This window comes from Equus quagga, chromosome 1, assembly GCF_021613505.1.
Source record: "Equus quagga isolate Etosha38 chromosome 1, UCLA_HA_Equagga_1.0, whole genome shotgun sequence".
Classification (NCBI taxonomy): Eukaryota; Metazoa; Chordata; class Mammalia; order Perissodactyla; family Equidae; genus Equus; species Equus quagga.
The window spans coordinates 9,312,895-9,333,659 of record NC_060267.1 but is presented as its reverse complement, the minus strand read 5'-3'; the positions used below and the strand labels follow the sequence as shown (position 1 = coordinate 9,333,659).

General features: G+C 40.2%; 1 protein-coding gene across 4 annotated transcripts in view; it reads left to right on the top strand.

The window, feature by feature from the left end:
• The first annotated feature begins 103 nt into the window (after nucleotides 1-103).
• The window catches only part of SLC16A7 (solute carrier family 16 member 7), a 152,745-nt gene continuing 132,083 nt past the window's right edge, over nucleotides 104-20,765 (top strand). For 2 of the 4 annotated variants that reach the window (XM_046675522.1, XM_046675477.1), the window contains exon 1: nucleotides 15,007-15,507. The gene's annotated coding sequence lies outside the window, so the exon portion shown is untranslated. Of the gene's footprint in view, nucleotides 253-15,006; nucleotides 15,508-20,765 lie in introns of those variants that run through there. The other 2 variants (XM_046675506.1, XM_046675466.1) reach the window with 2 other exon arrangements.

The window sequence follows — 20,765 nt, the reverse complement described above, 5'->3', positions numbered from 1 at the left end:
CGGGCTCCCGCAAAGCCGCGGCCGCCGCCCCGCCCCGCCCTGCGCGGCCCCCCCGGCGCGCCCGGGCACCCACAAGGGCGCTCGCCAGCTGCACCTCCCGCCCCGCCGCCGCCTCCTCTGGTTGCGGCGGGCGAGGACACGTCAGGGGCCATAAATAAATAAATAATTCCATTCAGCCGGGGACAGCGCGGCGCGCCGGCTGCAGCCAGGGGGCACGGAGAGCTGCAGCGCCCACCCCGGGCCGGCCACCAGGTAAAGGCAAGCCCCCGGGAGGCCGGGAGGAGCCGGCGCAGAGCCGGGCGAGCTGCCCGAGCCGCCCCCCGCGCCTGTAGCGATGATGGCCAGCCTGGGACCGAGCGCGCAGCCGAGCTTGCCGGCGAGCCCTTATATAGACAAAATCCCTGGCGCCGCCGCCCGAGGAGCGCGCGGCCGGGGCGCGGGGCTGCGGGGGCGCGCGCGGCCGGCGGGGGCCCGAGGGTCCCGGCGGCCACGTGCGCGCGGCACGGAGGTGCCCGCGCTCAGGGTCCTGCACCGGGCTGTGAGCGCGCAGTCTCTTGGCGCTGCTTCCCGCCCAGCTTGTGCCCGCGCGCTTCTCTCCAGCATCCCGCCCCGGGCCCCGAGCACCCGGGGGTGGCCTCGTTGCCGCAGGAGGTGGGGACGGGGGTGGGTGGTGACAGTGTGTGTAGGGAGCGTCTTCTCTTTTAGCAGATGATCGGGGCGCGGGAAGGCTGGGAGGAGGGGAAGAAATACCAGCGAGGTCGTCTTTCTTCCTTTTCGGTCCCCAGGTAGCCTGGCGGGGACACAGGCTGATGGAAAGATGTGTGCGGGCACGGCCTGAGCCCGGGCATAAAGGGAGCGTGAGTGGACAGGGGCCCCTCGGGGAGAGCCTGCGCCTCCTGGGTTCAATCTGGGTTCCCTCGGCCGCGGCGCTGGGGCCCCTGCCGGCCAGGTAGCGCAGGAGGTGGGCGAGGCGGCCCAGGTGCGATCGGCCTCCTCTCCGCGGATGCTGCTCCGCCGCTGCTCTCTCCACTCCCGTTGCTCCCTGACTTCCGCGAAAGGGATTGCAGACTGCCTTGGCAAGGGCGGTGGTGACCAGGCCACTTTCCTGGTAGGGCTGGCAAGGGAAATTTGTGGTCTACTCCAGGGATATTAAAATCACACATACACACACCCTACCAGAGGAGAGGAAATGAGCGGTTTCTCGGGAATTGACTTTGCCTCCCCTTCCTGGAGAAGTAGTACTGAGTGGGCTGGGTTGAGTGAGGGAGGGCTGGTGGTAGGTAGTAGAAAAGCTAATATTTCATGTCCTCCTCCCTTCCCGGGTCCAGTAAGAGACGCTGCACAGTAATAAAATCGCGGGCAGTCATGGGGGTGATGTGAAAGAGACTGTGCAGGAGGAAAGTGGGCGCTCGGTGCCCCTTCTTGGCACCCTGTGTTTTATGGCTCAGCGCGAACTGGGGGCTCGACAGGGCTGCAAACTGTCAGCAGACACATTAGCTTGGATGTGCTGTGTCGTTGGAACCCAAGTACTAAATGTGCATTTGGGAGAGTGTGGCTGAAAAAGAAGAGCTGGCTGGTGGCTGCAGAGAGTGGATAAGGGTTGAACAAGGTGACCCTGATTTAGTCCTGATGAAGCAATCCCAGCCCTGCTTTCTGCTTCTGAGCACATTGCATTTCAAACAATCCCAGTGAGCCAGAGAGTGAATGATCTTAGTGAAAGAGAAGGATGATTACTTTAAGCAGTGCGTTGTGTAACAACTCATAAAGTCAGAAACTGTTTTTTTGCGAAAATCATATCACCAGTTTGCAATTACCTACTGCTTCTTCCCCCAGGGAGTGTTTTAATAATGGTAAATGAAATTTTAACACCCATTTCCCATGCCCAAGTTAGTGCATCTTCCTATAAATGCTCAGTTTATTTCTAGACATTCATTTACTCTTTTATAATATCTGACTTAAATTTTTGGCCTTGAGCCCTCCTTCTCCTCAGGAGGACAAAGTGACCTAAAGAAATATCCCCAATCCAGAGTCATCTTCCTGGAATGCAGATCTGAAATAAAAGGAAGTTTTCGTTTGCTTTTACTTCTATATTCATTCACCAAACATTTTTTGAGACATTCAAATGGAAAAAGCTAATTAACTTTAGAGTTAAACCTAGATTTCAAGAACAGTTCTGCACTTTTGTTGAGTAAAAGTAAAAAGGTTGAGTAATTATTTAAGAATCTCATGTTCGATTTTGCTTATCCATCAAGTGGGATTGGTGGTATCTACGCTGAAGTGCTATTATGAGGAACAAAGTGTATGGAAAAACAACTAGAATATAGACTAGCTGTTTTTGAACCTCTGAGATCATTCCAGACACTGCAGTGTGGTTACCAAGATGAATGAGGTTGAAATTCTGCTCTAAAAAATTCACATCTGGTCATCCAGGTTAATCTTCTTTTCCTCCTTGCCTTCAGTCAGTTTTCTCCTCAGTGGAAGAGACACATGTCACAAAGACCTAGAAGGGGATTTAGCAGCAGCAAGAAATGTTCGTAAGATCTGCTAAAAGGCAGATTTGCGAAGGGTACATTGCCTTGGAAAGCTGTGTATTCAGCCCCACCCTTTTGCCTGTGGAGGATTTTCTTCCTGCTGTGAGAGGAGGACGCCCCTTCCCTGAAGAGTATCTTTGCCAATAAATTGATTTCCATTTTTTGAGAGAAGAGGCTGAGCTCCCGTTTCTTCCACAATTTGGACAGACTATAATCCACTCACTCCAAGAAGTCCAAGAGTATAGTAAGTGTAACAACATCTCTGTAATGCTCACCGCGTTCCAGGCCCGGTGCTACCGCGTCCTTGTAACTCCTTTTATCCCCCTAACAACCCTGTGAGGTAGGTCTGTCAATATCCCTATTTGCTGCAGAAGGCTTTAAGCACAGAGTTAAGTAATTTGCTCAAATGGCACAGCTGGTAAGTGGCTGAGCTGGGGCAAGCGCTCAGGCCGTCTGCTGGCTTTACCCACTCAGCAGGACAGCGTCTGCCTGGCATGAAGCTGAATGAGGGCAGGGGCTTCAGTGCAGTGCCTGAGCCATGGCAGTTCTGCAGAAGTGATCATAGAAAAAACGAAGGAAGGAAGCAGGGGTCTGGAGTGGCGAGAAGGAGGAAGAAGGAAAGTGAGGAGAGAGTGAGCTCCTTTCCCTCCTCCAACTCTGAATCTAGCAGGAAATCTCTCAGGGACTCTGCCCTGGGGATAGGACTCTTAGGAGCCTTCCTCTGTCTCCTCCTGCATCTAGTCATCAAGTCAGTAAGACTCCTTTCCGTGAATTAGAAAAGTACTCTCTTTGGGCTGACAGATTTGCAAAAGTTGCATATACCCACATAAACATCAAAAAGAAACCTGCTCAAGGTGGACCAAAAAAAATGGACAGGTCATCCTTCAGGGGTTCCGGCTTCCATTTCAGTTAAGCCACTGGTTGTTGACTTAGTCTTATGCAATGTGAGGGTAATACTGATACGGTTATATGGTTATTGTGAACACCAAAGAAGATAACAAATGTAACGAGTCTTCTACTAGACCTGACAAGTAGAATGGTGTGCAGCAAATACTAATTATGTCCCTTTACTGCCCTTCATCCCCCTCCTTCCACATAACCCATCCCAAAGAAAAAATTTGCTCCTGGTTCCCTTATCTTGAAGTAATCTGTGTTCATCTGAGCTGCCTTGTAACAAGATTTGGACTTCTCTTAGGCCAATTACGATGTTTTACCTTGAATTATAATTATTTGGGTAGGCATCCTATCTCTTTTCCTAGGCCATACGGTCCTTGAGAGGAGAGACATCACGTGATTCATCTGGGAACCCCTGTTGGACCCAGGTCTCTGGGGTGGGACTGGGCAGAGTCTAAAGGCAGGGCTCTGAAGTCTGGGTATTGATCTTCGCCCTGCCACTTGTTGGCTAGAGTTGGCAAAAAACTGTTCGCTAATAAACCTCTCAAAATCTTAGTTTCTTCGTGTGTAAAAACCTCTCTAAATTTGAGATTTTTCCTGTGTAAAAAGAAGATAATAATCAATTCCATATGTTGGTGGTAAAGACTAAATGAGATAATATCTGTGAAGTAATTAGTTAGCACTGTGGTCAGCACATGTGTGGAAATAGCTCAATATGTGTTGGCTAGTGTTAGGTATTAAATATTTGGCCTTAAGGCTGTTCAGTTGTTACAAGGATCACTGACTTATTCTTAACAAATCTTTCGTGAAACTTTGAAATACCAAGTTTCCCTGAGATGGCATAACTGTTGGATTGCGTAATAAACTGTTAAATGGACCCACATTGTCTGAGAGGTCATCCTGGTTTGTCACAGGCTTTCTCAAAACTTTGGATCAGAGTGATTAGGAAATGTGTTGAGAAACAACTGCATACTAAGTGTCAGTGAGTAATAGAACTTTTTTTTTTTTAACTTACAGAGAAAGCTTACCCACGAATTAAGCCAATTGAACTTGACTATGATAAACTAGTCCAACTAGGGGGTACCAAGGGTGTTTTCAACATATTCATAAATAACAATGTTAATAAGGGTGCAAGTATTTTTGAAAACAATTTTCTGGTCCTAATACCGACACTCTCTTGCAAATGTTTTCCTTAATAATTATTGAAATCTCAAATGAATTCATAAATGTCTTACAAAGCATTTGAGTGGCAGCTACAAGTTGCTGCTGGAAAGATATTTTTGTTAAAAGTTATGTACAGTTAGGATAAGCCCAGCAAAATATCTAAGTGATTCAGTTATCTAAACTATTGATTAATTTTTGGTAAAACTTGGCATTAAAACAGCAATTTTCAGTTGAAAATATTTAGTATGAGTGGTGAAAATGAGAAATATTTGTTTAGATAAATAAAGTTCAGTTAAAACGTTGATTTGTTTTAGAAAGCATTTTATTTCAATCATTCACTTTTTCCTCACCTAATAACGCAGTGAAATGTATTCTTATTAATCACGTATACCCCTAATCAGATTCTGATTAGAGGTAACATGTGGAAGAATTATAATTTATAAGAAGCAGCTGCCCTACTAAGTAATTTGCTTAAAGACCTATTTCTTTTGGAACTAGATTAGATATGAATAAACAGTAAAGCTAAAAGGCATACATTTGCTTGAAAAGTTTCTAAAGCATGAACTATATTAATTATATTTACCTTATTTTAGAATTGATTCTCCAAAATTTCAGAGTCCAAACTTCTGTCAGTTCTTCTCAACTATGCAAAAGGTGCATTCAGTGACAAATAGCATCATGTGATAGGGTTTCTCAGCAGGTGACACTTGGCATTTTTGGCAGGACATTGTGTGGGAATGCCTCTTTCATTATAGGAAGTTTAGTGTCCGTGGCCTTGTTCTCCATGTGCTGATAGCTTCTCCTCAGTCATTATAGTTAGCACATGTGCTCCCTACATTTAGATATACCTCTTGGAAGAATGGGACTAGATGTGGTTCAAAACTCCTGGCCAATAGGATCAAATTGAGAATGTTTGAGGCAATTATCCTTGAGATCAGAGTATCTTCACATGAGAAATTTTCTTGTTTTCCCTCAAAGAATAAAAAGAATAATCTTATCTGAAAATACTTTGATTTGAAGGAATGAATTATTTCATATAAGGCATATTAAGTATTAACGTTTAATAATCAGGTTATCATTGACCTCCTAATCTCCACATCTTCATTTCCTTTAAACCGTCAACAGCCTTTGGCAGTGTTGGCACCTGCTGCTCCTGAAACTCCTCTTCGATGTGGTTTTTCTTCTCCTCTTACTTCTTGACTGCTCCTCTGCAGCTCCTTTTTCGGCTCTCCTTTCACCTCCTACTCACGAAAGGATGTGTTGCTCAGTTTCTGCTATGAGTTTTTCTTTTGTGTATATTCAACCCATTGGCCAAGCTTATCCTCTCTTGGCCTCTCCTTTCACCTCAGTAGGCATAAGTCCCATCATTATCTTCAGCCTTGACCGTGAGATCCAGGCAGACCTTTCCTATGCCTGCTGGACAGCTCCCCTTTTCTGTGCTGCCAATATGACCAGCATTCTTTGGTCTCTTCTGAACTTTCTGTGAATTCCTTCTCTTGTTCCCATTGCTAGCATTCTAGTCTAGAAGCTTTTGAGACCCCCCTCCCCCGACCCTGCATCTCACAGTCAGTTGCTAAGACCTGACAATTGTACATCCAAAATACTTCTTTCACCTCTTGCCTCTTTTCTGATGCTCCCACAGAGTTCAGGCACTTTTGACATATGACCTAGAGTCATGTCATAGTGTCTTAGTGGGTCTTCTCACCTCTTATCTTTCACTCTACCAGTTCATTCTGCACATGCCACCACATGGTCCTACTGAAGTACGTCTCCTTTACCTACACGTAAATAACACTTTGTTGACTCCCATTCCTTAGGTCTAAGACCAACATTTCAGTCTTCCTAATTCCTAAAAGCTTTCCCAGGCTCATCTCCCACTGCTACCATACTCAAGTGAAATTGAACTGTCCCCTGTGCCTCATTCACCTTCGTAACACTGTACTTTTGGTCATGCTCTTCTTTCATCTTGAAATGCTCTGACTTCCTGCTATTTCCATGTCTAGCTTTCACCTCACCTTCGAGGCTGAGCTTAAACACCGTGTTCCAAGTTCCCCTGAGGCCTCTGGATCAGTGGAAGAAGCTTTTCTGAAATTTCAGTAGCATTGCTTGTATAATTTGTCTTATTTGTTTTAAACATTTTATTACAATTACATGTGTATAGGTCTTCGTGTCTCCGTGTACTAAAAATTCCCGGATGTCAGGAATAATATGTCCACATTTACATATCCTTTAGTGCTTTGGTGAATTATGGAGTTGCAAGGAACTTAGAGGACATCTGTTTCCGCTTTTATGTATTGTTTCTTCAGCATCTTCAATAAACCGCCCTCTGTTGTTTATTTCTAGGATGCACACTGAGGCAGCTTGTTCTTTTCAAGACATTTCCAATTGTGACTAAATTCTTCTCCCGGAGTCCTTCCTTACTCTGCTTTCTGGGGCCACACAAAATAAATCCCTTTCCAGGTTGATAGACAGCCTGGACATATATGGTGACAACTCAAATGTCTTATATTTTCTCTATCAATTTAACATACTCAGTTTTCCTACCTGTTCTTTACATGACCTGGTTAAGCTGTTTTTTAGGGCCGCTGTAGTTTTGGAGGCATTCCAGTTTAGGAAAGTCCAGAAATGTGCAGAATAGTTCAAGGATGAAAATGGTTGTTTATGAATATAAATGTTTGAACTCTTGTTCATGACCCAACTAGCCATCAATATCATCTCTTTCCAGATGAAATCAGAAGGTGGGAAATAAAAGTATATAGAGGGACCAACCTCTGGAAGAACCCACTGTTGTCTCAGGGCTGAACATTTTCTCTCTGTGGCTCTCAGTGTAGTGGATGAATAAATGAATGAATCATTGACAAGAAGGAAGGAACGAAGGAAAGCTCACTTTAGATTTTGGTTACAATTGGATATTAGCCACTAGGTACAATTATCCTCCGTTGTAGATTAATGCCATAAGAGGTAAAACAACAAACATGCCGTGTGTGTATGTGTGTGTGTAATGATAAATGAGTTTAGAGATACTGGACCAAAGAAGTGGCTATTAGGTAAATCTATAGGGATAATTTTTGAGTAAAAACAGCTTGCCTTTACTGAACACTTCAATATGCCATGCATCATTTTACATGTTTCAACTAATTTAATCCTCCAAACCTTATGGGGAAGTAGTATTATGGCCTTCATTTTACACATGAGGGAATTAGGACATGAAGGTGAAGCATCTTGCCCAAGATTACACTCATTGTCAGTGGAGGGGCTAGATTTGAATCTGCTGCCCACAGTATACCTTTCCAGTATTAGTATTTTAAAATAGTTCAGTGCTGCAGTGGATTTTAAGAGGTTCTAGAGGAAGGAAGTTTGAGAAATGTTAAAAAAAAAAAAAAAGACTGATCAAGTATAGTGGGTTTTGATCTGTTAAAACACAGAGTCAGCAGGATGATAAGGTTTCCTTACTGTTAGAAGGAAGTATCTGGAACCAAACTAGAAAGCTTAGAGAAAGTGATGCTCTCTCACTGCTGTGAACTCAGGGAGGCTGAGAAACAGTGGGGACCGAAGGCATGGTAAGTAGAGAACGTGATCCCTCCAGTGCTGGTTGCAAGCTAGTAGGAGTGGATTGTACGTGGAGATGGTGGGACTCCTGTGGAAGCCGCGGGCTGTGGGCGCCAGTGGGTGCGTGATGGAGTGGGGTCTGGTGAATTCTCATGGATGTGTATATGTCACATTTGCTGTGAAGCGGGATTTTGAATAAAGCCTCGGACAAACTTCAAGGCAGAGAATACAATTCTTTAACAACCATTTATTCAGACGTCATTGTGCTCCAGACATCATTTTAGATGTTAGAGAGATGGCTGGGAGTAAAACGGATAAGTTCCTTTTAGTCTTGAGTCACACAGAATAATGGAACGTATTCTCAAAACATGGTTAAGCAATTTACGTCCTTCAATCAACTTTTTGTAGACCTCCGGTGCCATCTTCTCTCTGTGGTGCATCTCGTTCTGTAGTTCTTTTCTCTCTTCTCCTTTTTTTATCTGTCTCAGTGTCACATGTTAGATCAGAGGCCTTGCAGAGAAAGAGACCGATAGACCTTGACGGAATTTTGACTTAGCCACTTCTAAGCTGTTTAACCAAAATCAAGATATGTAAACCTTCAGAAGCCCCAGTTTCCTCATTTTTAAAAACGAGAACAATAAAACCCATATCACGGGGTTTTTGTTGGGTAGTAAATAAATAATGCACGTAACCAAGAAACAGTAATCATAATCATTTTGCTTTTATCTCTACCTCCATTTTTGGCACCTTTTTGAAGCAGAGACTCTTTATTCTTGAGGAATTCTCTTCTGTGCACAAGTACTTATGATTTATATTATTACAGTTCACAACTTGAGCCAAGTAGGAGATTCATAAAACAACAACAACTCATTGACTTTACGGTAATGTGGGTCTTTTCAATATGGACGGAACTCCGATTTTTGGCACATGTAGGAAGACACTCAAGCACTGATATTGATGCTACAAAAATATTTAAGTGCTGAATTTTTCACTTAGCCACAAAGTTAATAATATCCATTGGGACTACATTCCAAGGGAGTTTTAAGGTGGGAATGCCTTACTTTCCACTTACATAGGGTAGTACCCATGAGCACATTTAAAAACTACCACAAAGAGAAAGACAATAATCATTCTATTATGATGTAGAGATATTTATTCATCTTAAAACACAAAACGTGGGCCAACATAATTATTGATACCATTTAAGTGCCTCTTATGTGTCTGATCTTTTCTATGCAGCATTTCTAATCCTTATTATCATGTAAGATAGATTATATTCATTTAGAGATAAAAATAATAAAGGCTCATCAAGATGAGGCTGCCCATTAGAGAACGCCAGGAATCAATGCCTCAGTAGACATTTCAATGCAGGTAAGATGCTAATGGAAACCAGATCTCGTTCCCATATCTGAAATCAATTTGAATCAGTAAATAATGAAGCATTGCTTTGGGAATACTCTGCATAGAAACATGAAAAGAATGTAAGACGTCTTTCCTGACCCCTGGAGGAGACTGTAATTTCAGAGATACTCTTTGTGTATGTCTAATTAAAGGAACAATCCAGAATAGGGTTAAGTGTCAAAATAAATGATAGAGAGCAGTGATCATCTAGGACAGCGGTTGACAAACTGTAGCCCTTGGGCCGTATCCAGCCCTATGCCTGTTTGCATAAGTAAAGTACTGGAATACAGCCACACTTATTTGTTTCTATATTTTCTGTGGCCGCTTTCCTGCTGAAGGGCAGAATTGGATAGTTGTGACTTAGTCTACAAAGCCTAGAATATTTAGTATCTGGCACTTTAGAGAAAAATATGTGTTGACTTCTGCTCTAGAATTTCAGAAGAAGGAGACTTTACTGTGTGATAGAGGAACCAAGAAGGCTTTTATGAAAGAAGTGGAAAGGCTTTGGAGCTGAGAGATGGGTAGTCTTTAAGTGAAAAGAGGAGATGGTCTTTGTAAGTGCCATAAAACTCAAAAGCAACAGCAAACATGGATAAAAACAGAAGTCTGCAGAAGTATAAGGATCATGTTACTATGTGTAATTCATAGACTATTATAACCATTTGTCTAGGAAGGTACTTTTTCTTTTTGAGGAAGATTAGCCCTGAGCTAACATCTGTGCCCATCTTTCTCCATTTTATATGTGGGACGCCTGCCACAGCATGGCTTGATAAGTGGTGCATAGGTCTGCACCGGGGATCTGACCTGGGGAACCCCGGGCCGCAGAAGCAGAGCACGGGAGCTTGACCGCTGTGCCCCAAGGGCAGCCCCTGCCTGTGAGGGTACTTTTTGTAAGTATTCATCTAGAACAGTGATTCTTAAACTCGGTAAGACATTTGAATCAATTGGTGAACTATTTAAAAATAAGATTTTTGTTTTATTCAATAATCTGTGATATTAAAATGTAGTCCATGTGTCCATCTAGAACATTTATTCATTTGATAAAATTGGTTATTTTTGTTGAGGACAGAAAATATTTTTTTTCTCCCATGTTATCTCTACCTTCATAAAGTACGTGCATACTGGACATACATTAATAATTTTTGCTAATCACTAGTTATAATAAAAAATACTAGATATTGAGCATACAGCTAAGTGCCAGCATCGTGCCAGAACTTTTCATAACTTATCTCATTAGAAACTTACATGCGCCCCATGAAGTAGATGTTATTATTCCCATTTTATAGAAGAGAACACTAAGGAACAGATGGAACAAATAATTGCCTTAAGAGCACAATACTAGTAAATAGATGCGCTTTACCCAATATGAGCAAGAAATTGACTTTTATAAAAAGAGAAACTTTTGGAGCCAGAACGTAGTTAGGAATGGGCTTTCAGAAATGTAAACCAAGTGAATTTGCCGATTTGTTCTATTATGTAACTTAATTCTTTTCTGTTACAAGCATTGTGCCATATTTTTATAAAAATTGAGTCTGTTCTTGTTACAAATGTTCCTGCAAAGTTTTATTGAAAATACTGCTATTTTATTGGACCAGAACTTTCTTTACCCTTTCTTTCTGTTTCTGTCACTTTCTGTCCACAACTCTTTTTCTCTCTTTTTTTTGCCTTTTAATGTTCAACTGTTTGTAATGTCCTTTTTTTTCCCTTGTTTTTCTTTAGCATCCCTACCTTGTATTCATGGTGTCCTCAGTATGCAATAAAGTGCTTGAATGCACTTTCCTAAAGAAATGGCCTGTTTAAGAGGAAAGAGAGAGAATCAGTGCAACTTAATACCAGTTTCTTTTTCTGAATTTCAAAAGCGGCAGATACTGCAGAAATATTTGCATATCACTAATGGATATCACAAAATAATAAGTAGATAGGAAAAGGTGAATGATTCAGAAGAAGCCGCAGGGAGTATAACAAAATGTAAGTCCGTCCCGTGGGCCACATTAGCATCTCTGTGGAGAGTCACCTGGCCGCTTGTGCCCTGAGAACATTAGTTACACACAGGAGGGGTAACAGACATCAGATCTAAAGCTCGTCTAAAAACCATTTCCTGTTTTTATCATTAATTTTCTAAGTAATATACACTGTTCATTTAAGAAAAAAATACTTCAGTGAGGAGACTTGCAAATCTGTATTGTTTTTTAACTTTATTTTTATCAATAACATAGATTTGTTCCTCTATCTCAGTAAGATACCTGGGCCCATTATCTATGTTTGTTTTCAAATGTTCCAAAAAAGGGAAGAGACACGTCTATAGATGTATCACCAATTTAAAAAAAAACACATTATTTTAAATGCTTAAAATCCTAATTACTACTGTTCATTGAGATACTTCAGTATTTATGATCAAAATTATTATACATATTTGGTTTACGACTTTCATTTAAGAATGAATGTCTCATCCAACTTTTATAGTCTATACGCTCTTTAAAATTATTTCCCTTTTTCTTAGGCCTCTTATTTTATTCTTTTTTGTCTTGAAGCAATAATACTAATGCCTCCTTAGCTATACATTTCAGATATTGAGTTGTGGTCTAAAATCTCTAAACTTGAAAATGTAATTTTTTAGTATTCTCTTGGTGTTCTAAGGCTTTTCAAAAGGAGTTACACACTCAGAGTTTTGGAATTGGAAAAGGGGAAAGAGAAGGCAGATAACATCCTTGGTGCTGAGAGATGTGGCCCTGGGGCTCTCTGTGTATCACCTCACACACAGAGGGCCTCAGCAGCCCTATATCTGGGCATCGTTATCACTGATTCAGGATGCAAAGGAACCATCTGACGTCTCAGGCGGGTTAGGTAACAAAGCTCTATTTCCAAAATCCACGTTTTCCCTCTATTCCATGTGGTCTTCCCAGGTAGGGGAGTATCCTCCCTTTTCACACGTGTTTTATAGAAAAGGGAGATTATGGGGAAGACAACAAAGAACTACTTAGGATTCTGTCCTTTTAAAATGTGCTAATTTTAAAAAAATCATATTTTTAAATTTCAAACTGCACCTGGAAGTCTTTCTCAAAAAACAAAAGACAAATTTAAAAGGACGAGAAAAACGTTGGCAAAATTTTATTTTGTCCCTCTTCCACATTGACTCAGTCTGCTCAGGCTGCTGTAACAAAGTACCACAGACAGGATAGCTTGTAGACAACAGAAATTTACTTCTCACGGTGCTGGGAGCTGGAAGTCCGAGATCAGGGTGCCGGCATCTTGGGTGAGGGGCTTCTTCTGGGTTGCAGACTTCTAGTTGTATCCTCACAGGGAGGAAGGGAGCCCTGGGGGATCTCCTTTAGAAGAGCAGTAATCCTGTTCATGAGGGGTCCCCCCTCCTGACCCAAGTACCTCACAAAGGCCCCACCTCCTAACACCATCACATTGTGCATTAGAATTTCAGCGTGTGAACTGGGGGGCCACAAACATTCAGACCAGAGCACACATACATAATCCTTTCCAAAATGTCTACTCTATGAACTGTGTATGTTGGGACTGATGTTAGTACCAAGAAATCAAGCAGACGTGGATGACGCTGTTGAATTCGGGCTATGTTTAAATAATTGGGTTTTGAGTATTGTTTTACTGGATTTTTTTTGTTTTTTGTTTTTTGTTTTTGCTGAGGAAGATTTGTCCTGGTCTAACATTAACATCCATGGCAATCTTCCTCTATTTTTTAGTATGTGGGCCACCAGGACAGCATGGCTGCTAACAGAGCAGTGTAGGAGCGCCTGGGAGCTGAACCCGGGCCACCAAAGCACAGTGTGCTGCACTTAACCACTAGGCCACCGGGGCTGGCCCTGTATGTTGTTTTATTTTGAAAATTTTCAAACATAGAAAAGTTGCCACAATAATACAGTGAACACCCACAGACCCTTCACATGGCTGTACTTCCTGCTGTTTTTTAACATGTGCGCTTCCTATATGCCAAAGCAAATAAGAGACTGGTGGTGTTTAACTCTTTTTTGAGTACTTGATTGTGTTTTATTAAACAGGTACATTCGGCTGCAATTATACCTTAATAAGAAAAACTATTCACATTTAAAAAATCTTAGTAATAATTGGTTCGTTAAAATACCAGAACTTCATTATGATTTGAAATTCAACATAAGAGTGAATAAAATCTGAAGCCCATTTCAGAGGGATTTGGGAGGTCCCTCCGTTATAAGCAATTTAGCTCTTAACCATAGCCTTGTAATAGGAACGGGTACATTCAGCTGAAATTTCAGCATTAATGTTTAAAAATGGGTTTCTTTCATAGTAAAACAGAACTGCAAAACACATGGTTGAGATACTACACGTTTCAAATGTGAGGCCGTTGAGTGGAACGGTGTGTCTTGTTTATCAAGGCTTTGTTGTGTCTAACACTCTCACAATGTGAGTGGGACTTTTCTTTATAGTTGACAAGAGAATATAATTTGTGCATTGCAATTAAAATATCCCTTCCTTGACTCCAAAAAGGGATCCAATCCAGGAGATGTGGGAAAATGACCAGGTATTATCACTACCGACTGAATAGGGTTTTATGAGAGAGAGTTGATGGGGAAAGCAGGAAATGCTCCATTGTTAAATGAACACGTTTATGGGCATAAACCATCTATTTTTTAGACAATCTATAGGATTTAAGTTGTAGTTTACTAAAAGTAAGAGTGTAAGGCCCATACTTCAAACAAAGAGAAGTTTTTCAAATGAGGTATTCCTGTATGCAGAGAGATTCTTCTATAGAGATTGAAAGTTGAAAACATGCTAGGATTATGACCAGTAATCCTTTTAAGGATTATTAATTAATCCTGAATTAAAATATGATATCCCCGGATATCATTAGGTCTGTTAGGGTGAGAAAAGTTTTTACATGGACGGTAGTAAATTGGCTCCTGCAAAGGACCATCTTTTGTAATCAAATCATTCATAGTTTCAAAGGAAGTGGTTCTGATGTGTTCTCCATGTTATTAAAAGGCGTCAGTTTTAAAAAATTTTATATTCTTTGCCTAAGCAGCCATCTCCTTTCTACATTCCTGGGAAGGCTCTCAAATTCCTAGAAATCTGAAAATTGAAAAAAAAAAACCAACTCCATAATCTCTCCATTTTTTAGTATAATTTTTGTTTCAAATATGCCAGTGATCACAAATAAAAAATTTCTCCTTCATTTGACATTGACTTTTACCTTTTTTATTTTCTCTTTACCATCTCTTATGTGAGGGGTTTCCTGATGGGGTGAAAGCAGATAGATGGAGAGAAGTGTGTGCCAACACTGGCAAACATTCAGATGCTGAGTTTGCTGCCTCTGTGAAACCGACATACTGTGGAGTCACACAATTGCGCCAGTAATGGTACAGGCAAAGTTATCAGGCATTCTTATCTTTGGTGACTATTCCTGCTCTTGAAGTATCATAGATGGTGTTGCCATTGTTGCAGAAATCTGCCTTCGGCTCGTTGCTGAAACAGTGTCTTCACTGACATAAAGACACTGTAGCTGACCCCCGTGCCCGCTGGACTTCACCTTGCTCACATGATGTGGATTTGTCCTGTGAACTCTCAAGTGCTAAAGAGTCTAAAAAGATGCACCTGTTGAAGCCTGCTTGTCGCCTCAGCTTGGACTCTGGCCTGGTTTCTGGTCCATGACTTGCCTCTGTTGGATCTTGGCATTGGCTCTGCCCAGGACCTAGTAGTGACTGTTCCTTGAAATGCCCTTCAGTTTTCCTGGAAGGGGACACTACAAATAATGGTCACGGGAACCTAACAGTTGCCAGAAGCCAGACTGACAAAGGAAAGCAAAAAGGACAAGCAACAGCGTGATGCCTAAGGAACTGGCTGGTTGCTTTACCACCCCCGGCCTGTAACCTTTAGGTCTAAATACAACGTGGAGATTTCATTGTACAGCATTGTACTTCTAATATAACAGAAGAATTGGAGGCACTTATGAAAGTATTTACTGAAGGTAGGAAGCACCCTGATAGTACCTAAATAACATCTTTTTATGGGAATTCTCTTTTGCTTCTGACCAAAGCATTTCAGCATTTACTTTGAACAAAAACTAAAAAAATTAGACAACAGCAGCAAAAATCATTTGTCATGCAATTCAGTATTCTGGGTAGACCACCAAAAGTGTCTAAATTTGCATTTATCCTCTTTAAGTAAGCTCTTAGTTTTTCCTGAATTTATTTTAAATTTTGATAGATATCTTAGTTTTTTAATGAAAAAATATCATTAGATATTTTTCACAAATACAAAAAAGAAGTATCCTGAGTCGATTTTTAAGTTACCTTATTTGCCTTGTACTGTGTAAAAATAACCCTGTCATTTTCTTAAGACTCTGCTTGATTCTTTTCCTTAGTTATTCAAGTTGTCTCAAGTCAACTGTTAGTAAGGGTAAGAAGTAGTGTTCAACAGAATGAGAAAGGGGAACTGTGTCACTTTTCTTCTGGTGAAAGGTATAGTCCATGGAAATGAAAGGGATTTCAGCATTCCCAGAATAAGCCTATTATATGAGGAGATAATGTAATTTATTTTCACAGTTCCCCTAACATTCATTATTTTAAAGGTGACCAAAACTGATTTCTTCTATTACACTTAATAGCATATTTTTTACCACGATTACCCAGTTAAAAGTCATATTCTGTCTGAGAATTTACTTAAGGTAAGTGAGGGGTTTGTAGATTTTAATTGTTATGTATTGTGGCGTAAATGCATTCTTTGGAGAGGTGGATGGGTAACTTTATTAAATAATCTTAATTTTTTAATAATGCATAATATTTTGAGTTAATGTGTAGTGTGAGGACAAATCACTTGTGTTTTTTTTAGTATTATTGTTAGGCCCGTTTCTTCATAAAATGTGGAATCAAAAAATTTAATCTGCATGTATTATTGCTCTGTTCTGCAGGTCTTTAGTCATATGAATATATTGCCTAAATTAGTGCACATTCCTAAGATTTATAAAGGCAAAATGGTTTCTTCTTATTAAATATATGCACCCTTCTCATCCATCATTATTAATACACTCATAAAATGTTACGTAGCTTTGGACAGGCGCTAGCCTCCGGTCTACAGTCTCTTTAGGCAATGCCTAAGTTCAGAAAGTTCCAAACTTATTTGATTACACATGTCATTTATGAAGAGAATTTAATGGCATTGGAATTTTATAGAACACCATTTAGGAAACATTGCCTTGAGGAAAGACCTTTGTGTTGAAGACAAAATAGAATTTTGAAAGTATTATTTAAAAAGCCCTTCATGTGCCTGAAGAGTAACTAAACTTGGATTTCATTTTCACAGTGCTAAACATGTGACAGGTTGTCAGGTGTTTCACAATGCATATCAAACTAGGTTCCCACTGTCTCTGTTTCATAATAAAGAAAATGACAAACATCAAGATCATGAGTTACTAAAATTTTAATATTGATATAATCAACAATAGTAAAAGCAAAATGGTAAATGGCATTATTGAGGTCAGGAATTAATTGTTGAGACCTGGGGTCTGGCCTAATAAACTTAAAATAATTTAAATCTAACATCATTATTAGGGACTAAATGGACACATCCTATGGGAGGTCACTACGGTTATTTTGTTTATTAGTCATAGAATCACTCTGTCTTTCCAAATCTTGGGGTTCAAATTATTAGAACAAGCATTTATTTTGCTGACATCTGGTTCCCCTTGTTTCTATGGATTGCCACATCATACAAATAGACGTTCTAAAATTTTGAACTCTTTTACTGGTAAAAGTTCTTAATTACTGAAATGTAGCTTTATTTTACCATTGTTAACTAACTGGCCAAATTTTGTGTAATCCTATGGGTTTTTTTTTTTCCTCATAGGAGGCAAAGACATTTAGTGTGTATTGCAGGAATATTAAGGAAAAAATATTGTAGCTATTCGCTGGCATCTGTAACCCAAACTATCTCACCTTTTATAGCCATATTATTGTAGCTTGTAGCCATATCACTGAATTGCTTAGTTATCAATACCATTATATGCTTATCTGCTAAACTTCACAGATTTCCTTAAACACACAACTCAGCATTCCTAAATCATTTTTCTCACCATATACTGAAACGTTTGTTAAACTACACTGCTAAGCAGCAGAAATGGCTATATTATTGTAGACTTAAAAATATGCATGCTTAGTATTTTTTTGCTAATTGTGTTTCCATATAATCTCATTCCATTCTTTTTAGCATGATTGAGACGAGTGAAGTTAGAAATACTGTTGTACTCAGTAATGGGGCTAAAAGATGAGTAAAAGTCACCTGCATTCAAGAAGCACAAGAACAAGATTCCTAAATTTGACTGTTTGCTAATCTGCTAAAACAGCATGTTGGACTTTTCCTTCCACACTTCCTGTACCCTCCAAGGTAATGAAAATAAAGATTATGAAAGCTGATTCTTTTCAAATAGAATATTTCCTTCCACATTCAAAATACATAGTAATTAGCAGTCTTACCTGTTCAATAATGGGACTCTTAATGGTGCATGATTGTCCCTTATTCATAGTGGTTCTGGTGGTAATGTGAACGTAGATTTTAAAGTCAAGAACTTCCAAACAGAAATGGTTATAACTTGATTACTGACACCACCATCACCTTCTCCCTGCCCACAACTCACTTTTTTCTTGATTTTACGGGAATCACCTATCTACAGTGACATTTTGGTATAATAAATGATGCCTTTGATAGAAATGATGTTTTACTTGGAAGTTGGCTATGTAGAATTTTATGCTGATGTAATTTTGTGATTTTTCTATTCCTATATATTCCCACTTACCATAGCTGATTATAAAGAAAATTTTCATGGATCCATTTTATTTTTCAACTACCCTAAAAACTCTACATGTTAGATGTATCTAAAATGAGCTTTTAAAATTTTTGAGTGATTTCTCACTTTAATGTGAAGATTTTACCAAATACTTTCTGTTGAAATAGACGTTTAGCCTTTACCAAATCTGATTTACAAGGTGTACACTTTTCGTTTTCACATTTGTAGGATTCAAACAAAGGGAAATTTAAGTTCTAGGTTTGCACTGAAGACTTCATTTCAAGTGAATATCTCGGAGTTTACACAATCTGTATAAATTGAAGCACGCACTCCGAGAAATTTAGAGGTTGTTGAGCCCAGTATTTCACCCAGTGTATTAATCCTACTGAATCCATGAAGAGTGATTATCCAGCTTCAATTAAAAGATTTGCAGGCAGACAGTGAACTCACCATCTTACAAGCAGCTCCTGTTTTTCTTAACCAGCTTCACTTGTTAGTAATTGTATTTTAATATTAGCCCTAGAGGGGAAGTCCCTGTGAATTGTGTTCTTTATATTTTAATTAATCTGTGAATTGGCCACATTCATACCAGAAAGGCAGGTCTTTGACTCCCTGCTGACAGACTACAGGAACCTGTCCCCATCTACAGCTCTAGTGAAGGTAGCCCTTGTACATCACGTGACACAGGGTGAGTAAATCAGAAGCGGTGGGCACTGAAGTTGTATCGTTAACTCTGAGCTGGTGGCTATGTTGGTGTATGTACAAATGGAAGAAGCTGCCAGAGAGGAGAGTGGAGCATATGCTCAAAACAAGCAATTATAATAATGTTGTCATAATGACTTACGTTTATTAAGTGCCTGTAGTCTCAGGTGCTATCCTAAACACTTTCTATGTGTTATCTTGTTTAATCCATACACTTAACAATAGGTCCCATTATTACTTTTTTTTACAGAAAAAGAACCAAGGCACTGTCATTAAGTGAGTCCAAAGTTCACGGAATTAGTAAATAATAGAGATGATGTTTGAGACTAGACACTTTAACCCCAGATTCCGCATTTCAACACTTAGGTCACACTCTTAGCACCTGAACCATCAGGGCCTTATATAGACAGAGGGCAACTGCCTGACAACACTTTAGGTCTGCCTTCGAAGTCTGTGTTGATACTGATTTTTCCCCTCCCCTTTTCCTAAAGTTACATCGAGTGGATTTTGATTTCTTGCAACCGTAGATCCCTGCCTAGGAAAAAGGTTTGCTTATTTATATTCTTCTAAGTTTTACCTACATAAAGAACTCTGCATTTTATAGATTCATTGTTGGAATTCTTGATACAAAACAAAACAAGTCAACCTGGAAATTATCTACTGCTTCATATAAAAACACTTTCCTCTGAAAAAAGTCCAAGTAATTATTGAACTCATAATGAGGTATGTTTATGAGAGATTGCATATGAAGACAGCACAATATGGTCTGCCTTAGAATTAGTATTAAGGAGGCAAGCATCAACCAAGTGGCCTTACCTTTGGGTTTAGAACACAGTTTTTTCCATGGGGTGCTCAAGAAGTTACAACATTTCTCTTGACATTTTCATTAGCCTGGGAAGTTGATGACTAAGTCTGTTTAGTCACTTCCTGTTCTTGGGTTTGCAAAAAGAACAACGTCTGTACTTTTACCCCTGTGACAACAAGATAGAATTAGGATGCGTGTTTCCTTTGGAAGGGACAGAAAATAGGAAATTGGCAAGAGAAAATGAGTAAGAGTCTGTGTGGCAGAGGAGGAGGTAGGAGGCAAGCATTTGTGAGGAAGAGAAATCAGATGTACAATAAGAATACACCTAAAAAGGGAAAGCACATGGGATTATTAATCAGAAACAGAAAATTATGCACAAAAGTTCACCCTCTTCAAACTGGGAGAAATAGTTTTTATTACCCTTATATTAATTTTTAAAAAATGACCCTTCACACCATTGTCTGAGCTTATGGCTTTCATCTGCTTGCTTTAGCTATGCAAAATTGGCCCACTGATTGTATTTACAAGCCCAGCCCAGACATAATCTGGTTTGGTAGGCCAATCTGATTAGAGGCAGAATATATAATGAAACGGTCTCTGCCTAGGATCCTAGGAAGTGGTGAGACTGGGCCAGAATGGAATGCCCCTTAGTTACTGACAACTGGAGGATTTAGTTTTTGGCAGTGTTTCCCCAAAACAAGTCTGATTCAAGACTTGGTGCACCATAGATCTCCACCATTGTTCTCTAAAGTCTTGACCCCATTTTTTTCTTAGATTGTGAGTCGCATGTCTGCATTCATGAGCCTGAATTTCCCAAACACATATTCTTCTGTTGTTAGGGTGTGACTGACTCCACACTCTGATTATTGATTATAGAAATCTCTGGTTCCCCAGTCCTCTCTGAGTACTGGGGCACTGCCATCTTCTTTACAGTCCC